Raw genomic sequence first — 20,499 nt, 5'->3', positions numbered from 1 at the left:
CTCAAAGTCACTTCAAATGTGATGTGGTCCCTAAAAGAAATGGTTTTGTAAATTTTGTTTGAAAAATTAGAAATTGCTGATCAACTTTTAACCCTTCTAACTTTCTAAAAAAAAAATTATGCTTCAAAAATTGTGCTGATGTAAAGTAGACATGTGGGAAATGTTATTTATTAACTATTTTGTGTGACATATCTCTCTAGTTTAAGGGCATACAAAATATTGTACTAGAATATGCACCAGCATAAACATTAGGGATTAACTCGTAGACTACAAATTAGGCACTAAATAATGCTAAAAGTTGTGGGCTAAAGCTAAGTTCATTTAAGGGTTTAGAATATCATTTGAATTTCATCCAGAAAAATTGGACATTTTCCATCTATATTGTCATCTGCATGCAGTCTGTATGGTCTCTGTTTTCACATCAGCAGTGAATATTATTTACAAGACCAAATACAGTCTCCTATGTTAAGAATTGCAATGTATCCGTAGAAGTTGGATGTGATACAGTTGATCCATATGTAATCCAATTTTTTTGAGCACCCATAGACTTGTATAAGTGAGTCTTATCCGAAATATGGAGATTAGTACATGCTGTGATGTTTCTCACATGGACGTTTGGTTTGTGAAAAAAATGGTCATCTGAACAGTCCTAATGAATAACATTGCTCAGAGTGCTGTCATTTACAACATAACAAAGTAATATTAAAACTAAAAGAAACTAGTAGTAATTAGAGAAGAGCGGTGTTCGAATCGAACTGTTCGCCAATCTCAAATTCGAGCTGTTTTGGGCGGTGCTCGAGCCGTTCGACGAACACGAACGATTTGAAAAAAATCCGGCTGTTCGAGGTGATGTTCGATAACTGTTCGTGCACCCGAATTGTAACTAGATTTTTTCACAGTAATGCTGATAATCAATGTTAATACACAGTTTGAGTGTACAGCGGGGCGGGGGGAGGGGCATGGGATGGATCTCTGCAGAAATAATGAAGATCTCCATTTTTTTTTCTCTTTCCCGCATTTACAGTGGGGAGGTGCAGTCTGTCAGCCTATCAGCAGCGCACACATGGAGCAAAGTGCTTTTTTTCACACAAGCAAGTGCATGTGTCATTGGCTGTGTATGTCACATGTCCTTGCCCTATAAGACCCAGCCATTTTTCCTGTCGCCACCATTTTCTCACTGCTGCAGCTGAATGTTAGACGGCACTGCTGCTGCTGTTAGCGCTATATTGTGTAACTGAATTGCAAGCAAATTTTCTCTTAAATAGACAGAAAGGTTTAGGGAGTAGGGACTAGTTTGTAATTGCAGCCCTTTTGAGGGCTAGGTTACATCAGTTCCTATCACTTTTTGCCAGGCAGGTATGTTTTAGTGCTGTGCAAGTGTTTTTCACAGCATTTGGCTAAATCTAGCTAAGCAAATCCTTTTGGGCCTCTTGCAGTGTGTGTTAGTCAGTGGTGTAGCCTATCTGTGTTGCAAGCTACACCACCTGTGTATGTAATACAAATTTTTTACTACACCTAGCCAAGTAAAACCTTTTGGGCCTGTAGCAGTGTGTGGTACTCAATCTATTAGGCCATCTATACTAAGCTCCACCAGCTTTCAAATTAATAATAATTTTTAGCTGCATCTTGCCTGGAAAATAATTTTGGGCTTAGTAGTAGTGTGTGGTACTCATTGTATTAGGCCATCTATACCAAGCTCCACCAGCTTTGAAATTAATAATAATTTTTAGCTGCATCTAGCCCGGAAAATAATTTTGGGCTTAGTAGCAGTGTGTGGTACTCATTGTAGTAGGCCATCTATACCAAGCTCCACCAGCTTTGAAATTAATAATAATTTTTAGCTGCATCTTGCCTGTAAAATAATTTTGGGCATATTAGCAGTGTGTGGTACTCATTCTATTAGGCCATCTATACTAAGCTCCACCAGCTTTCAAATTACTAACAATTTTTAGCTGCATCTTGCCTGGAAAATAATTTTGGGCATAGTAGTAGTGTGTGGTACTCATTGTATTAGGCCATCTATACCAAGTTCCACCAGCTTTGAAATTAATAATAATTTTTAGCTGCATCTAGCCCGGAAAATAATTTTGGGCTTAGTAGCAGTGTGTGGTACTCATTGTATTAGGCCATCTATACCAAGCTCCACCAGCTTTGAAATTAATAATAATTTTTAGCTGCATCTAGCCCGGAAAATAATTTTGGGCTTAGTAGCAGTGTGTGGTACTCATTGTAGTAGGCCATCTATACCAAGCTCCACCAGCTTTGAAATTAATAATAATTTTTAGCTGCATCTTGCCTGTAAAATAATTTTGGGCATATTAGCAGTGTGTGGTACTCATTCTATTAGGCCATCTATACTAAGCTCCACCAGCTTTCAAATTACTAACAATTTTTAGCTGCATCTTGCCTGGAAAATAATTTTGGGCATAGTAGTAGTGTGTGGTACTCATTGTATTAGGCCATCTATACCAAGTTCCACCAGCTTTGAAATTAATAATAATTTTTAGCTGCATCTAGCCCGGAAAATAATTTTGGGCTTAGTAGCAGTGTGTGGTACTCATTGTATTAGGCCATCTATGCCAAGCTCCACCAGCTTTGAAATTAATAATAATTTTTAGCTGCATCTTGCCTGTAAAATAATTTTGGGCATATTAGCAGTGTGTGGTACTCATTCTATTAGGTCATCTATACTAAGCTCCACCAGCTTTCGAATTACTAATAATTTTTAGCTGCATCTTGCCTGGAAAATAGTTTTGGGCATAGTAGTAGCGTGTGGTACTCATTGTATTAGGCCATCTATACCAAGCTCCACCAGCTTTGAAATGAATAATAATTTTTAGCTGCATCTAGCCCGGAAAATAATTTTGGGCTTAGTAGCAGTGTGTGGTACTCATTGTATTAGGACATCTATACCAAGCTCCACCACCTTTGAAATTAATAATAATTTTTAGGTGCATCTTGCCTGTAAAATAATTTTGGGCATATTAGCAGTAGTGTTGAGCCACCCCCGTAGTGTTCGAGTTCGGTTCGGTTCGTCGAACACCTTCGAACACCGTTAAAACCAATGGCAGGCAAACAAAAACACATAGAAACACATAGAAAACACCTTCAAAGGTGTCCAAAAGCTGACAAACTGCTCAGAAGACACAACTAACACATGGAAAAGTGACAAGTACATATAGTCATGCGAAAAGAAAAGAGGTGGAGGAGTAAAAGGAGGGGGAGACACAGATATAGGCATGTCATGCTCTTCTAAAATCCAAAAAGTGAGAAGCCGAGACGGCCAGTCCGCTCCTGCCCGTGCCACCTCCGTGTCGCCGGGTTTGTGCCAGAGCCGCGGTGAACCCTGACGGCCAGCCCCCCTCTCCCAATACTGGTGCCTGTCCGCTGGTGGGTCGAGAGAGCCCCCCTGTGGTGGAGGCAGCTCTAAGCTTTTTAATTTAAATTGTCCCTCTAATTTGAATGAATACACTTTAAATCCATTTACAAGGATCTATTGGAGGGCAAGTCTCATGCCAGCAGCCGCGTAATTCCAGCTCCAGTAGCGTCCACTAAAGCTGCTGCAGTTAAAAAGCTTTTATAAGGATCGAGCTCGGCTGTCCACCGCAAGGCATCCTAGTGCCAGTCCCAGCCCCTATGCCTTGGGGTGCCTCCTGATGCTCTTCACTAAGTATCCCGTGGTCCCGAAGCATTTCCTTTGAAAAAATTAAGTGTCCAAACTACAGGTGGTGTAGCTTGCTTAACAGCCGGGATAATCCGCTGACTAGCAGACACTGCTACTAGGCACAAAGTATTTCCTGGGCTAGATGCAGTTAAAAATTTGTAAGTAGATACTCTCGTTGGATGCTGAGAAAGCATTCCATAGAGTCTCCTGGCACGCCATATATGATTCTCTTAAAAAGCTTGGGGTAGGGGTCTAGGGGACCCTTTTATAGCCAAAATCACGGCCCTGTATCACAATACGTCACCTAGGCTGAAGATAAATGGAACTGTAGCACCGAGGGCTCGGTTGCTACAGACGTATTGCACCTCACCCAGAGGTGTGATATCTCACTCTCAGATAAGGATGGAGTGTGGATCAGGACCCGACACCTGCATGCATTACACCACATTGCCGTGGGGCAGGGCGACCAATATGCCCCTGAGATGGGCACGACAGTCCCTGTCCCTGGCTGGAGTGGGGGGAGGGAACACTGAGGAAGGGGAACCCTGCAGTGCAGGAGCAGGGAGGAAGCAGTTCCTGGGTGCATTGAGAAGGGAGTATAAAAGGTGGGCACCATCTTAGTTCAGTGCAGAGAAGTCTGAGCAGAAGTGGCAGGGAGCAGGGGCTCTGCATGAGCTCTGCTCCGGAGGCGGGCCTAGTAACAGAGGCCCAGGCCTGCAAGAGGGAGAAGGAAGGAAGAGGAGCGGAGAAGGCTCCAGGAACGAGGAATGAAGGGATCCCAGGGGTGCGGACGGGCGAGTCGCCACCGCACGCCCGAATCCACCTGCGTGGAGGGGTCAGGCCAAAGGGGGAGACCGGTCCCCGAACTAGTGGAGGCAGGAAACGACCCTCAGCTAGAAACCGGAGGCTCTGACATTTTATGTGGCGCAGCCCCTTGCTCCACCCGCTAGGAAGGCACCACATAGGGTCAGGGAAACTGGCGCCAAGTTTACCAAGAGGAGGCCCGAGGCAGCCGGACAGAAGTGTTGGTAAGAAAGGCCAGACAAAGGACACACAAAGGGGGTCCTGTGAAGCGCTCCAAAGTTATCTGGGAGTTGTCTGAGCCCCTCACCTGGTGAGCACAGTACGACGTGGGCAGCCGTTACCTGCAGACGTGGTCTGGATAATAAGAACTGTGAGTAAAGGCCCTGAACTGCATCACTGACTCCGTGTCGTTACTGCTGCTGCCCTGCACCATCACCCCCATCCTCCGCATACACTGCCCTGAGGCTATACTCCTCCCGTGGGGAGTTATGCTACGCTCTGCTGCACCCACAACACCAGCCTTAGCGGTCTGCCCTGTAGCGGCGGTTCACTCTGACCGCAATCCACGGGTGGCGTAGTCGGACATTTAAACATCAAAACCACATAAATAGTTCCGCCACTGGTTTGACCGCCCTGAGCCACGGAACCGGATCGCCGCCACGAAGACTACAACCACCAGCATCCACCAAAAAGGGTCCGGCTCCGGGTGTCCCAAGGCCCAGGGGGTGCGTCAGAACATTTTCATCACCTTTCACAATCACCAATGGGACAAGGCATTGATGTCCTCTGTCCCCTCTCTTATACATCCTAGTGACGGAGCACCTGCTCTCATCAATTCGCCATAACCCCAATATTAGGTGGATTGAGGTGGGAGGCACAGAGTACAAGTGCTCTCTATTTGCTGATGATGTCCTAGTATATATCACTCAATCACATATATCCATCCCTGCTGTTATGGCTGAAATAGATCACTTTGTTACATGGTAAAATTTTAAAATCAATGCAGCGAAGTCTGAGGCCCTCGATGTCTCCCTCCCTAAATCCATATAGGATTCCATCCAGTCCAACTTTCCCTTTGCCTGGCCCTCACAGGGTATCAAATACTTAGGAATTCCTATTCATAGAGACCTCTCCCATCTATGTTATCTTAATTTTGGGCCCTTTATTGAACAATTCCATACAGACCACGGTTGGCAAGTTAGAACTGTAAGATTCACTACGTGAACCACTGGTGTTTTGTGGAAAAGCACATGTACACCGCGTTCCAAATTATTATGCAAAAAGTGTTTAGGAGTGATAAGGGAAGAATTTGTTTGTTTGTCAGTTAAACTCATTGATGGTGATGTGTGTCAGGGCTCTTTATATCACTGTAAGCAATTGCAGACACCTGTGCTAATTAGTTTGGCAGGTGTGTCCAATGAAAGGCAAGACTACTTAAGAAGGCTCTCTCACATTATTAAGCAGCCTACATTTTCTGCCAAAATGGGAAAGAAAAAGGATGTGTCGGCTGCTGAGAAGCAACAAATTGTGGAGTGTTTAGGTCAAGGCATGACTACAATCAACATTGTGCGATGATCAGGATGAAGTGTCTTGGCAATCAAGAAGTATGTAGCTGATTCACAGTACACACGTGTGCGTGCTGATAAGGGCAAATTGAGGACTCTTTCCTACAGGCAATTACGTCAGGTTGAAAGAGCAGCGGCAAAAAAGCCTTGTCATAGCAGCAGACAAGTTTTTGAAGCTGCTTGTGCCTCCAACGTCCCCCGAACAACAAGATGCAGGGTCCTTCAGAGGTTTGCAGCTGTGCATACGCCATCCTGTCGACCTCCTCTATCCACTTCACACAAGCAGAAACGGCTCCAGTGGGCCAAACATTACATGAAGACTGATTTCAAAACTGTTTTGTTCACGGATGAGTGCCGTGCAGCGCTCGATGGTCCAGATGAATGGAGTGGAGGATGGCTGGTTGATGGACACCCCACGCAAACACGGCTACAGCGCCAACAAGGAGGAGGTGGAGTAATGTTTTGGGCTGGAATCATGGGGAGAGAGATTGTCGGCCCCTTTAGGATCCCTGAAGGCGCTAAAGATGAACTCCATAATGTATGTGGATTTTCTCAAACAGCACTTCCTGCCATGGTTCAAGAAGAAGAACCGTGTATTTCACAGCAAGATCATTTTTCTGCATGATAATGCACCATCTCATGCTGCACATAAAACATCTGCATCTCTGGCTGATATGGGCATAAAAGGGGACAAACTTATGGTGTGACCCCCATGCTCCCCTGACCTCTACCCCATTCAGAACCTTTGGAGCATCATTAAAAGGAGTGTCTATGATGGCGGGAGGCAGTTCACATCTAAGCAACAGCTCTGGGAGGGTATTCTGTCCTCATGCAAAACAATTGAAGCAGAAACCATCCAAAACCTGACAAATTCAATGGACGAGAGTGTTCAGAAGCTCCTTTCGAACAAGGGGTCCTATGTGAAAATGTAACATCACCTAGAATAAAGTTTTGAGTTGAAAACTGTTTGATTTCAGTTTCTAACAACCTGCTAATGCTTATAATTTCAAAAATGACCATTTTTTTGGTCTTTATTAAAATGAAAAGGTTGATCGAAAAGTTTGGGGGATCTAAGAGTGTGGCAACCCAGTAGTCATGATTACTTCGAATTCTGACAATATGAGGGTCATGCTGCAGGTAGTGCAGCAAGAAGGCACTTATGTGTCTTGCGCATCTCGGAGCCCCAAAATTATTTTCCGGGCTAGATGCAGCTAAAAATTATTTTTAATTTTAAATCTGGTGAAGCTTATTATAGATGGCCTAATAGGATCAGTGCTGCACACTGCTACAAAGCCCAAATTATTTTCCAGTCAAGATACAGATAAACATGATTAGCAATTTGAAAGCTTAAAACGGTTGGTAGGGTGATTTTAACCAATCATCAAGCTTTTACTCTCCCCAGGATGACACAGGGGTAGAAAAGTCGTTTCGGATCCATGATTTGTTCATCTTTATGAACGTGAGTCTGTCTACATTATCAGTGGAGAGCCGCGTGCGCTTATCTGTCAGCACACCACCAGCAGCGCTGAACACACGTTCAGACAGAACGCTGGCTGCGGGGCATGACAAGATCTCCAAGGCGTAAGTGGCTAGCTCCGGCCATTTATCCAGATTGGAAGCCCAAAAAGAGCAAGGGTCCAGTGACACAGTCGTGGCTTCAATGTTTACTTGGAGATACTCCTGTACCATCGTCTCTAGGCGTTGACTATGTGTCAGACTTCTTGTCTCCTGTGGCCTTGCAAAGGATGGGCTAAAAAAGTGGTGAAATGATTCCGCAAAATTGATGTTACCAGCAGATACTGTGGTTCTGTTACGGTTTGAGTGCTGAACACTTGACGGTCCCACGGTTGGCAAGTTGGAACTGTGAGATTCACTACGTGCACCACTGGTATTTTGTGGAAAAGCACATGTAAGATTCTGCAACAGTCTCTGCTGATACTCCTGCATGCGTGCATCCCTTTCTATGGCAGGAATAATTTCTGCAAATTTACTTTTGTACCGGGGATCTAACAGTGTGGCAACCCAGTAGTCAGGATTATTTCTAATTCTCATAATTCGAGGGTCATGTTGCAGGTAGTGCAGCAAGAAGGCACTCATGTGTGTTGCGCATCCAGGAGCACCAAGTCCCTGTTGTGTTGGTGGCGAGGTAACAATCATGCTTCCTTCCTCTGTCCTCTCCCCCCAACCTCGCACAACATAAATGTGATCAAGGTCTCCCTCATCTGATGAGTCTTCCATCAGTTCGTCCTCCACTTCTTCCTGGGCTCCTGCACCTTCCTCACTAGTTTGGCTGCTACCATGCGCCCTGGTCAAACCATCTCCCCCACCCTCACATGCCTGCCGCCTTGGTGCTGCCGACCGTCTGGACCTTGCAGATGTTAGCCCTTCCGCATACAACTCCTCCTCCTCTACTTCCTCCACCTCCTCTTGTGCCACCACCTGACTCCGAATTCTGTTTAACATGTGCTCCAGCATGTAAATCACCGGAATAGTCATGCTGATAATGGCATCGTCAGCACTAAACATCTTCGTCGCCATTTCAAAACTGTGCAGAAGGGTGCATAGGTCCCTGATCTGAGACCACTCCTCCAGCGTGATTTGCCCCACCTCTGAATCTCGTTGGCCCAGGCTATACGTCAGAACGTATTGCACCAGGGCTTGTCGGTGCTGCCACAGTCGCTGCAACATGTGCAGAGTTGAATTCCACCGGGTAGGCACATCGCATTTTAGCCGGTGAAGTGGCAGGCCCAACGACTTCTGTAGAGATGTAAGTCGCTGAGCTGCGGGATGCGAACGGCGGAAGTGAGCACACAGCGACCGTGCCCTCTGCAGAAGGCCATCTAGTCTGGGATAGTGGGCTAAAAATTGCTGGACAACCAGGTTCAACACGTGAGCCATACAAGGCACGTGTGTGACATTGCCCCGGCGAAGGGCCGCACCCAGGTTTGCAGCATTGTCGCACACGGCCTTCCCTGGTTTCAGGTCCAGTGGAGACAACCATTCATGAAATTGGTTCTCCAGAGCTGACCACAACTCCTCAGCTGTGTGACTCACATTTCCCAGACATTTCAATGTAAAAACCGCCTGATGACGTTGAGCCCTACTGCCAGCATAGTAAGGAGGTGTGCAGGATCCCTTCTGCGCAGTTAGAAAGCTTGTGGCATGACCAGACAGGCTTTGGGTGCAGGTGGAAGACCGAGAGGAGGTTGAGGAGGCAGAAGCAGTGGAGGAAAAATGACATAAAGAGGATTGACGCACAACTCGTGGGGACGGCAAGACTTGGACAGCAGCCCCTTGTCCTGCTGTCACCATAGTTACCCAGTGCCCAGTCAGCGACATGTAACGCCCCTGTCCATGCCTACTCGTCCAAGTGTCTGTGGTGAAATGCACCCTGTCACACACAGAGTTTCTCAAAGAAGCGGTGATGTTGTGTGCGACATGCTGGTGGAGCGCAGGCACACCTTTCTTTGAGAAGTAGTGCCGACTGGGCATCTGGTACTGGGGCACTGCGAAGGACATAAGGTCTCGAAAATCCTCTGTGTCCACCAGGCGGAAAGGCAGCATTTCTGTAGCCAAGAGCTTGCAGATGGTGAAATTCAACCTCTTAGCTTTCTCATGGCTAGGAGGAAATGGTCTTTTACTTGTCCACAACTGAGGGACCGAGGGCTGGCTATTGTGCTTAGACGGGGTTGATAAGGGTGTCCCCGGCAAACTGCCGGTCTGTGAGGAAGATGCAGGCGGACATGTTAGGTTGCCTTGATCCAAAGGTGGTGCTATCGATGTCGGACAGCGCTCAAGACCAGCTGGTGTTACCACCTCCAAAGAAAATGATGACCTGCCAATCACGCTGGCTGTTGCGGGTAAAGAGGTGGCAGGTCTGCGCCCCAAAACAGGTGTGACTGTTGTCCCCCCAGTCACAGAGGATGAAGAGGCCGCGGATGCACAAGATATGGCAGACGGTGGTTGGCCCGGCCGGCTAGACCGCATTGTAGCACACTGAGCTTCCCACTGCAACTTATGCTTCATGTCCATGTGCCGGTTCATGCATGAAGTACTCAAACTATGTATTTTTTGGCCTCTACTTAGCTTTTGCTGACAAATGTTACAGATAACACGAGTTGGGTCATCTTTATCGATCTGAAAAAATGCCCAGGCTATGCAAGGCTTAGCACCCATGCGACCTGAAGAGCCACCACGACTTGTGGTGAGAGGCAGAGTTGTGTTTGAGGATGCAGTTGTTGACGTGCTTCCAGTACTACGTCTCTGTCCAGGAAGGCGCAACCTGACCTCGTCGTCACTAGCATCTTCCTCCACCTCCTCTGCTGACCTCATCTCTTGGCTGACTGTGGGTTGACAGTAAGTGGGATCTCCGACCTCATCATCATCACCCTGTGCGTTATCACACCCGTCGTCCTCAGAGCCAACCTGTTCCTGCCCTGACAAAAAACTAAAGTTGTCGCTCCAATCAGGTATTTGAGTCTTATCATCGTCTTCCTCATTGTCTCCACCAACAGGAGTTACAGTTTGGGAATGAGGGTCTACATTATGGTCAGAACCTTCTGCGTCTGGTCCTGGATCCGACTCATAAAGATTCTGGGCATCAGTGCAGATCATTTCCTCGTCTGGATTCACAGAAGCGCTGGAGTCGACCTCTGATTCCCAGGCAATAGTATGAGTAAACAGCTCTGCAGACTCAACCATCTGTTCTACCTCATACTCAGACGGGCAGCTGGAGATTTGGGAGCTGTGAGGAAGCAAGTGCGATTTGGGTGACACCTTTGAGGACTGGAGTATTTGTGATGTTGAAGTTGATGTGGAGGAGAGCCCACTTAAAGGAGCACTTGATATCCGTTGAAGCACCTGCTGTTTTTGTGCCTCATCTGGAATTTGTAGCGATTGGCGTGGCCGTAAGAAAGGGATCTTATCACATTGTCCGCTAAATGAAGTAGACATTTTAGTTTGGCTGGAAGATGGTCTTTCTTCTGCACCTACCCCACGGACACAACCTTTTTTCCCCTTCCCAACACGCCTATTCCCCTTTCCACCAGCAGCAGGCCTTTTTCCACTCATTTTGGTGGTTAACTAATTCACAACTCTGGAGTTGTTTGCACAAAAAAACAATGGATGGTAACCGAGCAGAGCTGAGTGGCCAAACTGTGGTATTAGGCCAAAACTATTGGCTGGGTTAGATGCAGAAAAAAATTATTTTTAATTTGCAACCTGATGGAGGTCAGTATAGATGGACTAATAGACCAAGTCCCACACACCGCTAGAAGCCCAAATATTTTTTCAGAGCTAGATGCAGAAATTTTTTTTATTCAATTTGCAACCTGATGGAGGTCAGTATAGATGGACTAATAGACCAAGTCCCACACACTGCTAGAAGCCCAAATATTTTTTCAGAGCTAGATGCAGAAAAAAATTATTTTTAATTTGCAACCTGATGGAGGTCAGTATAGATGGACTAATAGACCAAGTCCCACACACTGCTAGAAGCCCAAATATTTTTTCAGAGCTAGATGCAGAAAAAAATTATTTTTAATTTGCAACCTGATGGAGGTCAGTATAGATGGACTAATAGACCAAGTCCCACACACTGCTAGAAGCCCAAATATTTTTTCAGAGCTAGATGCAGAAAAAAATTATTTTTAATTTGCAACCTGATGGAGGTCAGTATAGATGGACTAATAGACCAAGTCCCACACACTGCTAGAAGCCCAAATATTTTTTCAGAGCTAGATGCAGAAAAAAATTATTTTTAATTTGCAACCTGATGGAGGTCAGTATAGATGGACTAATAGACCAAGTCCCACACACCGCTAGAAGCCCAAATATTTTTTCAGAGCTAGATGCAGAAAAAAATTATATTCAATTTGCAACCTGCTGGACGTCAGTATAGAAGGACTAATAGAACAAGTCCCACACACTGCTAGAAGCCCAAATATTTTTTCAGAGCTAAATGAAGAAAAAAATTATTTTTAATTTGCAACCTGATGGAGGTCAGTATAGATGGACTAATAGACCAAGTCCCACACACTGCTAGAAGCCCAAATATTTTTTCAGAGCTAGATGCAGAAAAAAATTATTTTTAATTTGCAACCTGATGGAGGTCAGTATAGATGGACTAATAGACCAAGTCCCACACACCGCTAGAAGCCCAAATATTTTTTCAGAGCTAGATGCAGAAAATTTTTTTATTCAATTTGCAACCTGATGGAGGTCAGTATAGATGGACTAATAGACCAAGTCCCACACACTGCTAGAAGCCCAAATATTTTTTCAGAGCTAGATGCAGAAAAAAATTATTTTTAATTTGCAACCTGATGGAGGTCAGTATAGATGGACTAATAGACCAAGTCCCACACACTGCTAGAAGCCCAAATATTTTTTCAGAGCTAGATGCAGAAAAAAAATATTTTTAATTTGCAACCTGATGGAGGTCAGTATAGATGGACTAATAGAACAAGTCCCACACGCTGCTAGAAGCCCAAATATTTTTTCAGAGATAAATGAAGAAAAAAATTATTTTTAATTTGCAACCTGATGGAGGTCAGTATAGATGGACTAATAGACCAAGTCCCACACACTGCTAGAATCCCAAATATTTTTTCAGAGCTAGATGCAGAAAAAAATTATTTTTAATTTGCAACCTGATGGAGGTCAGTATAGATGGACTAATAGACCAAGTCCCACACACTGCTAGAAGCCCAAATATTTTTTCAGAGCTAGATGCAGAAAAAAATTATATTCAGTTTGCAACCTGATGGAGGTCAGTATAGATGGACTAATAGAATGATGCTATGCCCTAAAGATTTTACTTCACTAGGTGCAGTAAAAAAATTGGTATTCTATACACAGGTGGTATATCTTGCAACACAGATAGGCTACTCCACTGACTAACACACTCTGCAATAGGCCAAAAAGGATTAGCTTTGCTAGATTCAGCCAAATGCTGTGAAAAAAACTTGCACAGCACTGGCACAGACCTGCCTGGCAAAAACTGATAGGAACTGATGTAACCTAGTCCTGAAAAGGACTCCAATTACAATTAGTCTTTACTCCCACAATCTATCTATTTAAGAGCACAGACCTGCCTGATAAAAGTCGTAGGAAATGCTGTAACCTAGTCCTTAAAAGGACTGCAATCACAACTATTCCCTACTCCCAAGCTATCTGTATATTTGTGCGAAAATTGGCTTGAAATTAACAAGGTATAGCGCACACAGCAACAGCGGTGCCGTCTAACACGCAGCTGCAGCAGTGAGAAAATGGTGGCGACGGGGAAAATGGCTTGGTCTTATAGGGCAAGGACATGTGACATACACTGCCAATCACACATGCCCTTGCTTGTGTGAAAAAAAGCACTTCGCTCCGTGTGTGCGCTGCTGATAGGCTGACAGATTGCACCTCCCCACTGCAAATGCGGGAAAGAGAAAAAAAAATGGAGATCTTCATTGTTCCTGCAGAGATCCATCCCCTGCCCCTCCCCCCGCCCCGCTGTACACTCAAACTGCGTATTAACATTAATTTTCATCATTACTGAGAAAAAATCCAGTTATGATTTTGGTGCACGAACAGTTATCGAACATAACCTCGAACAGCCGAATTTTTCTGAAATTGTTCGTGTTCGCCGACCGGCTCGAACACCGCCCAAAACAGCTCGAATTTGAGATTGACGAACAGTTCGAGTAGAACAACGCTCATCTCTAATTAGCAGTGTGTGGCACTCATTCTCTTAGGACATCTATGCTAAGATCCACCATCTTTCAAATTACTAATAATTTTTAGCTGCATCTTGCCGGGAAAATAATTTTCGGCATATTAGCAGTGTGTGGTACTCATTGTATTAGGCCATCTATACCAAGCTCCACCAGCTTTGAAATTATTAATGATTTTTAGCTGCATCTTGCCTGTAAAATAATTTTGGGCATAGTAGTAGTGTGTGGTACTCATTGTATTAGGCCATCTATACCAAGCTCCACCAGCTTTGAAATAATAATAATTTTTAGCTGCATCTAGCCCGGAAAATAATTTTGGGCTTAGTAGCAGTGTGTGGTACTCATTGTATTAGGCCATCTATACCAAGCTCCACCAGCTTTGAAATTAATAATAATTTTTAGCTGCATCTTGCCTGTAAAATAATTTTGGGCATATTAGCAGTGTGTGGTACTCATTCTATTAGGCCATCTATACTAAGCTCCACCAGATTTCAAATTACTAATAATTTTTAGCTGCATCTTGCCTGGAAAATAATTTTGGGCATAGTAGTAGTGTGTGGTACTCATTGTATTAGGCCATCTTTACCAAGCTCCACCAGCTTTGAAATTAATAATAATTTTTAGCTGCATCTAGCCCGGAAAATAATTTTGGGCATAGTAGCAGTGTGTGGTACTCATTGTATTAAGCCATCTATACCAAGCTCCACCAGCTTTGAAATTAATAATAAGTTTTAGCTGCATCTTGCCTGTAAAATAATTTTGGACATATTAGCAGTGTGTGGTACTCAATCTATTAGGCCATCTATACTAAGCTCCACCAGCTTTCAACTTACTAATTATTTTTAGCTGCATCTTGCCTGGAAAATAATTTTGGGCATATTACCAGTGTGTGGTACTCATTGTATTATTCCATCTATACCAAGCTCCACCAGCTTTGAAATGAAAAATAATTTTTAGCTGCATCTAGCCCGGAAAATAATTTTGGGCTTAGTAGCAGTGTGTGGTACTCATTGTATTAGGACATCTATACCAAGCTCCACCACCTTTGAAATTAATAATAATTTTTAGGTGCATCTTGCCTGTAAAATAATTTTGGGCATATTAGCAGTGTGTGGCACTCATTCTCTTAGGACATCTATACTAAGATCCACCATCTTTCAAATTACTAATAATTTTTAGCTGCATCTTGCCGGGAAAATAATTTTCGGCATATTAGCAGTGTGTGGTACTCATTGTATTAGGCCATCTATACCAAGCTCCACCAGCTTTGAAATTATTAATGATTTTTAGCTGCATCTTGCCTGTAAAATAATTTTGGGCATAGTAGTAGTGTGTGGTACTCATTGTATTAGGCCATCTATACCAAGCTCCACCAGCTTTGAAATAATAATAATTTTTAGCTGCATCTAGCCCGGAAAATAATTTTGGGCTTAGTAGCAGTGTGTGGTACTCATTGTATTAGGCCATCTATACCAAGCTCCACCAGCTTTGAAATTAATAATAATTTTTAGCTGCATCTTGCCTGTAAAATAATTTTGGGCATATTAGCAGTGTGTGGTACTCATTCTATTAGGCCATCTATACTAAGCTCCACCAGATTTCAAATTACTAATAATTTTTAGCTGCATCTTGCCTGGAAAATAATTTTGGGCATAGTAGTAGTGTGTGGTACTCATTGTATTAGGCCATCTTTACCAAGCTCCACCAGCTTTGAAATTAATAATAATTTTTAGCTGCATCTAGCCCGGAAAATAATTTTGGGCATAGTAGCAGTGTGTGGTACTCATTGTATTAAGCCATCTATACCAAGCTCCACCAGCTTTGAAATTAATAATAAGTTTTAGCTGCATCTTGCCTGTAAAATAATTTTGGACATATTAGCAGTGTGTGGTACTCAATCTATTAGGCCATCTATACTAAGCTCCACCAGCTTTCAAATTACTAATTATTTTTAGCTGCATCTTGCCTGGAAAATAATTTTGGGCATATTACCAGTGTGTGGTACTCATTGTATTATTCCATCTATACCAAGCTCCACCAGCTTTGAAATTAATAATAATTTTTAGCTGCATCTTGCCTGGAAAATAATTTTGGGCATAGTAGTAGTGTGTGGTACTCATTGTATTAGGCCATCTATACCAAGCTCCACCAGCTTTTAATTTAATAATAATTTTTAGCTGCATCTAGCCCGGAAAATAATTTTGGGCTTAGTAGCAGTGTGTGGTACTCATTGTATTAGGCCATCTATACCAAGATCCACCAGCTTTGAAATTAATAATAATTTTTAGCTGCATCTTGCCTGTAAAATAATTTTGGGCATACTAGCAGTTTGTGGTACTCATTCTATTAGGCCATCTATACTAAGCTCCACCAGCTTTCAAATTACTAACAATTTTTAGCTGCATCTTGCCTGGAAAATAATTTTGGGCATAGTAGTAGTGTGTGGTACTCATTGTATTAGGCCATCTATACCAAGTTCCACCAGCTTTGAAATTAATAATAATTTTTAGCTGCATCTAGCCCGGAAAATAATTTTGGGCTTAGTAGCAGTGTGTGGAACTCATTGTATTAGGCCATATATACCAAGCTCCACCAGCTCTGAAATTAATAATAATTTTTAGCTGCATCTTGCCTGTAAAATAATTTTGGGCATATTAGCAGTGTGTGGTACTCATTCTATTAGGCCATCTATACTAAGCTCCACCAGCTTTCGAATTACTAATAATTTTTAGCTGCATCTTGCCTGGAAAATAATTTTGGACATAGTAGTAGCGTGTGGTACTCATTGTATTAGGCCATCTATACCAAGCTCCACCAGCTTTGAAATGAATAATAATTTTTAGCTGCATCTAGCCCGGAAAATAATTTTGGGCTTAGTAGCAGTATGTGGTACTCATTGTATTAGGACATCTATACCAAGCTCCACCACCTTTGAAATTAATAATAATTTTTAGGTGCATCTTGCCTGTAAAATAATTTTGGGCATAGTAGCAGTGTGTGGTACTCATTCTCTTAGGCCATCTATACTAAGATCCACCATCTTTCAAATTTCTAATAATTTTTAGCTGCATCTTGCCTGGAAAATAATTTTCGGCATATTAGCAGTGTGTGGTACTCATTGTATTAGGCCATCTATACCAAGCTCCACCAGCTTTGAAATTATTAATGATTTTTAGCTGCATCTTGCCTGGAAAATAATTTTGGGCATATTAGCAGTGTGTGGTACTCATTCTCTTAGGCCATCTATACTAAGATCCACCATCTTTCAAATTACTAATAATTTTTAGCTGCATCTTGCCTGGAAAATAATTTTCGGCATATTAGCAGTGTGTGGTACTCATTGTATTAGGCCATCTATACCAAGCTCCACCAGCTTTGAAATTATTAATGATATTTAGCTGCATCTTGCCTGTAAAATAATTTTGGGCATATTAGCAGTGTGTGGTACTCATTCTATTAGGCCATCTATACTAAGCTCCACCAGCTTTCAAATTACTAATAATTTTTAGCTGCATCTTGCCTGGAAAATAATTTTGGGCATAGTAGTAGTGTGTGGTACTCATTGTATTAGGCCATCTTTACCAAGCTCCACCAGCTTTGAAATTAATAATAATTTTTAGCTGCATCTAGCCCGGAAAATAATTTTGGGCATAGTAGCAGTGTGTGGTACTCATTGTATTAAGCCATCTATACCAAGCTCTACCAGCTTTGAAATTAATAATAATTTTTAGCTGCATCTTGCCTGTAAAATAATTTTGGGCATATTAGCAGTGTGTGGTACTCATTCTATTAGGCCATCTATACTTAGCTCCGCCAGCTTTCAAATTACTAATAATTTTTAGCTGCATCTTGCCTGGAAAATAATTTTGGGCATATTACCAGTGTGTGGTACTCATTGTATTAGGCCATGTATACCAAGCTCCACCAGCTTTGAAATTAATAATAATTTTTAGCTGCATCTTGCCTGGAAAATAATTTTGGGCATAGTAGTAGTGTGTGGTACTCATTGTATTAGGCCATCTATACCAAGCTCCACCAGCTTTGAAATAATAATAATTTTTAGCTGCATCTAGCCCGGAAAATAATTTTTCTTCCCAATAGTGGTAGCAATAGAAATATGGGGCGCGCGCCTGGCTAACAAAAATATACGCTTCATAACAAAAAACACCAGCCTAGCGCACTGCATTAATAAGATGGCATCATCATCTCTCCCAGTGCTAGACCTGCTACATCGGCTAGCATTCCTGTGCCTAAAGCACAATGTATGGGTCCCCGCTAGCCACGATGCTGAGGGGTCTAAAGCTGCTGCTAATGCTTTATCACAATTCAATTGGCAGATTTTCACAGAGCTCCTCCTCTATGCCCACCCATCGGGCAACAGTTGCCCACCCTCCCTATGGGATCCAGTGGCGAATAGTTGATGCCATTAATCAGAGCGTCAGTTGCCCCGTCGATGTGGCAAGCATACGGTAAGGCATGGGAAGAGTGGACACGACTAGTAGCAGGCAGATGGGTTGACCAGTGTGAACAAGCCAGATTACAAGTCACCATAGAATTTCTCCACCAGCTAATGATGAAGGGCATATCAGGGGCGTCAGCGCAGCGGTGTCTGACCGGAGTAGCATTTCACTTCCAACTACTGAATTGGGGAGATGTGACAAAGAGGTTCATCATCAGACAATCCATAAGAGGGTGGAAAAGGGGTCAGCCAAGTCAGGAGTGTAGACGTCCCGTCCCGTGTCACTAAAACTGATTTCTCACATCATATCCCTAACACCATTAACATGACACTCACAATTTGAAGCAACACTACTGTCTACTGCATTTGCGATCGCCTTCTTCGGGGCGCTATGCATAAGCGAATTAGTCCCTCAATCCAAAATTACCACCAGTGGAGGCTTATTACACCAGGACGTAGTCATAGCCAATAATGCAATACGTCTACGCATACGCCAATCGAAAATGGTTCCAGCGGGCAGGGGCACTTATTTCTACAACCCACAAATGGTACACTGAGTCGGGTAACAATAGTAATAACCTATATAACCATCAGATCACAAAGTAATTTCTTCCTATCACACATTGATGGAATGCCATTATCAAGATACCAGTTCCAAGCTATATTTAATAAATGCATAACATCGGCAGGGAACCACCCCAAAGATTACGGGACACACTCATTCCGCATAGGCGCGGCCACGGAAGCAACAAGAGCAGGTCTGTCAGAAACTGAAGTTCAGAGGATAGGGAGATGGCGATCCACGTGTTTGGCGAGATACATAAGACCGGACTTGTTATCCTAACGTGGTTTGTTTCTTTTACAGGTGATGCTAAGCCAACAGTGTGGGTGATAGGCCACTCGTATATATATTGGGCAGAAAAAATGGCGAAAGTCCGCCCAGGCGGGAGGAAATTAGAGTTTCATAACACATATTTCAACTGGAGAGGTATTAGAGGCCTGCTATGGCCACAGGTACTAATGGAGGTAATCAAGGTAGGGAGAGAGGCAAGAGGTCCGGTCATCTTAGTTATACAGGCTGGGGGAAACGACCTAGGTCATCACAAGAGCGCATAACTAATGGCAATAATGAAACTAGACACTGAGCGCTTCAGAGAATTTTTCACAAAACTAACTATAGTATGGTCAGAGATTGTGCCGATAGCGGTATGGCAAGGTGCCCGAGACATCACGGCCATCAAACGGACAAGGCGGGTAATAAATATTCGGAATGCAAAATTTAGAAGAGACAGAGGCGGTGTAGTGATACAACACCGACAACTGGAAGGAGATAAAGCAGGCCTCATACGGCCCGATGGTGTTTACTTAATGGATATTGGACTGGACATATTCCTGTCAGGACTCCAGAACGGAGTGGAACAAGCGTTAAGAGTGATGGATGGGGGTCAGAGTCCTGCATACGAGTACGCAGGATCCTCCGTGGCCTGGAAATAGAAAGGACATGTTGGAGAGTTAAACTTGTTAGCCAACTTGTGGAGACCCAGGGCATGCTGCAACAAGCTGAATTATTTTAGAAATAAAATGCCTTTCTAAAGGAATGAGTATAAAGAGTTAATAAAGCTGTGACCGATCCTCACCCATCCAGTTGTAAGAGTTACATTATTGTATTGTCAAGGAAAGGGGGGCGGTAGGGGGGCTGAGCGTCTGGATTTGGTTGGGGGTCCCCACAGTCTGCCTAGGCTATATGCATTTAAAAATTCTTATTAGATACACAGGCGGTGCAGCTTGCTTCGCAGCTGGGCTACTACGCCCAAAGTATTGCCTAGGCTAGATGCAGTTAAAAATTCTACGCTGACTAGCAAACACTGAAGCTTTGGAGCAGACCTCTGAGTAAACAGCTTTTCAGACTCAACCATCTGTGCTACCCCAAGCCATAGTGTATGTACTTTCTTATAGTTAAAAGGGAAGGGGGGGAGCGACCCAACCCACCTGGAATTGACGATGCCAACGTCACGGAAAACACAGCAAGGGGACTCCAAAAAGAGTCTCCGTTTTTTCCAAAAATTGTGGCACAGACACCACTTAAGTGGCATCAATTGCCCCAGAGTTGCTTAAAACGGTTGGTGTGGTGATTTTACCAAATCCTCAAGCTTTTAGTCTCCCCAGGATGACACAGTAGTAGAAAAGTCCTTGCGGATCCATGATTTGTTCATCTTTATGAACGTGAGTCTGTCTACATTCTCAGTGGACAGCCGCGTGCGCTTATCTGTCAGCACACCACCAGCAGCG

The sequence above is a fragment of the Phyllobates terribilis genome, unplaced genomic scaffold (assembly GCF_046119375.1).
Source record: "Phyllobates terribilis strain yellow unplaced genomic scaffold, ASM4611937v1 Scaffold_65__1_contigs__length_7625178, whole genome shotgun sequence".
NCBI classification, from domain to species: domain Eukaryota; kingdom Metazoa; phylum Chordata; class Amphibia; order Anura; family Dendrobatidae; genus Phyllobates; species Phyllobates terribilis.
The sequence above is the reverse complement of the archived record's forward strand: the minus strand, read 5'-3'. Positions refer to the sequence as shown.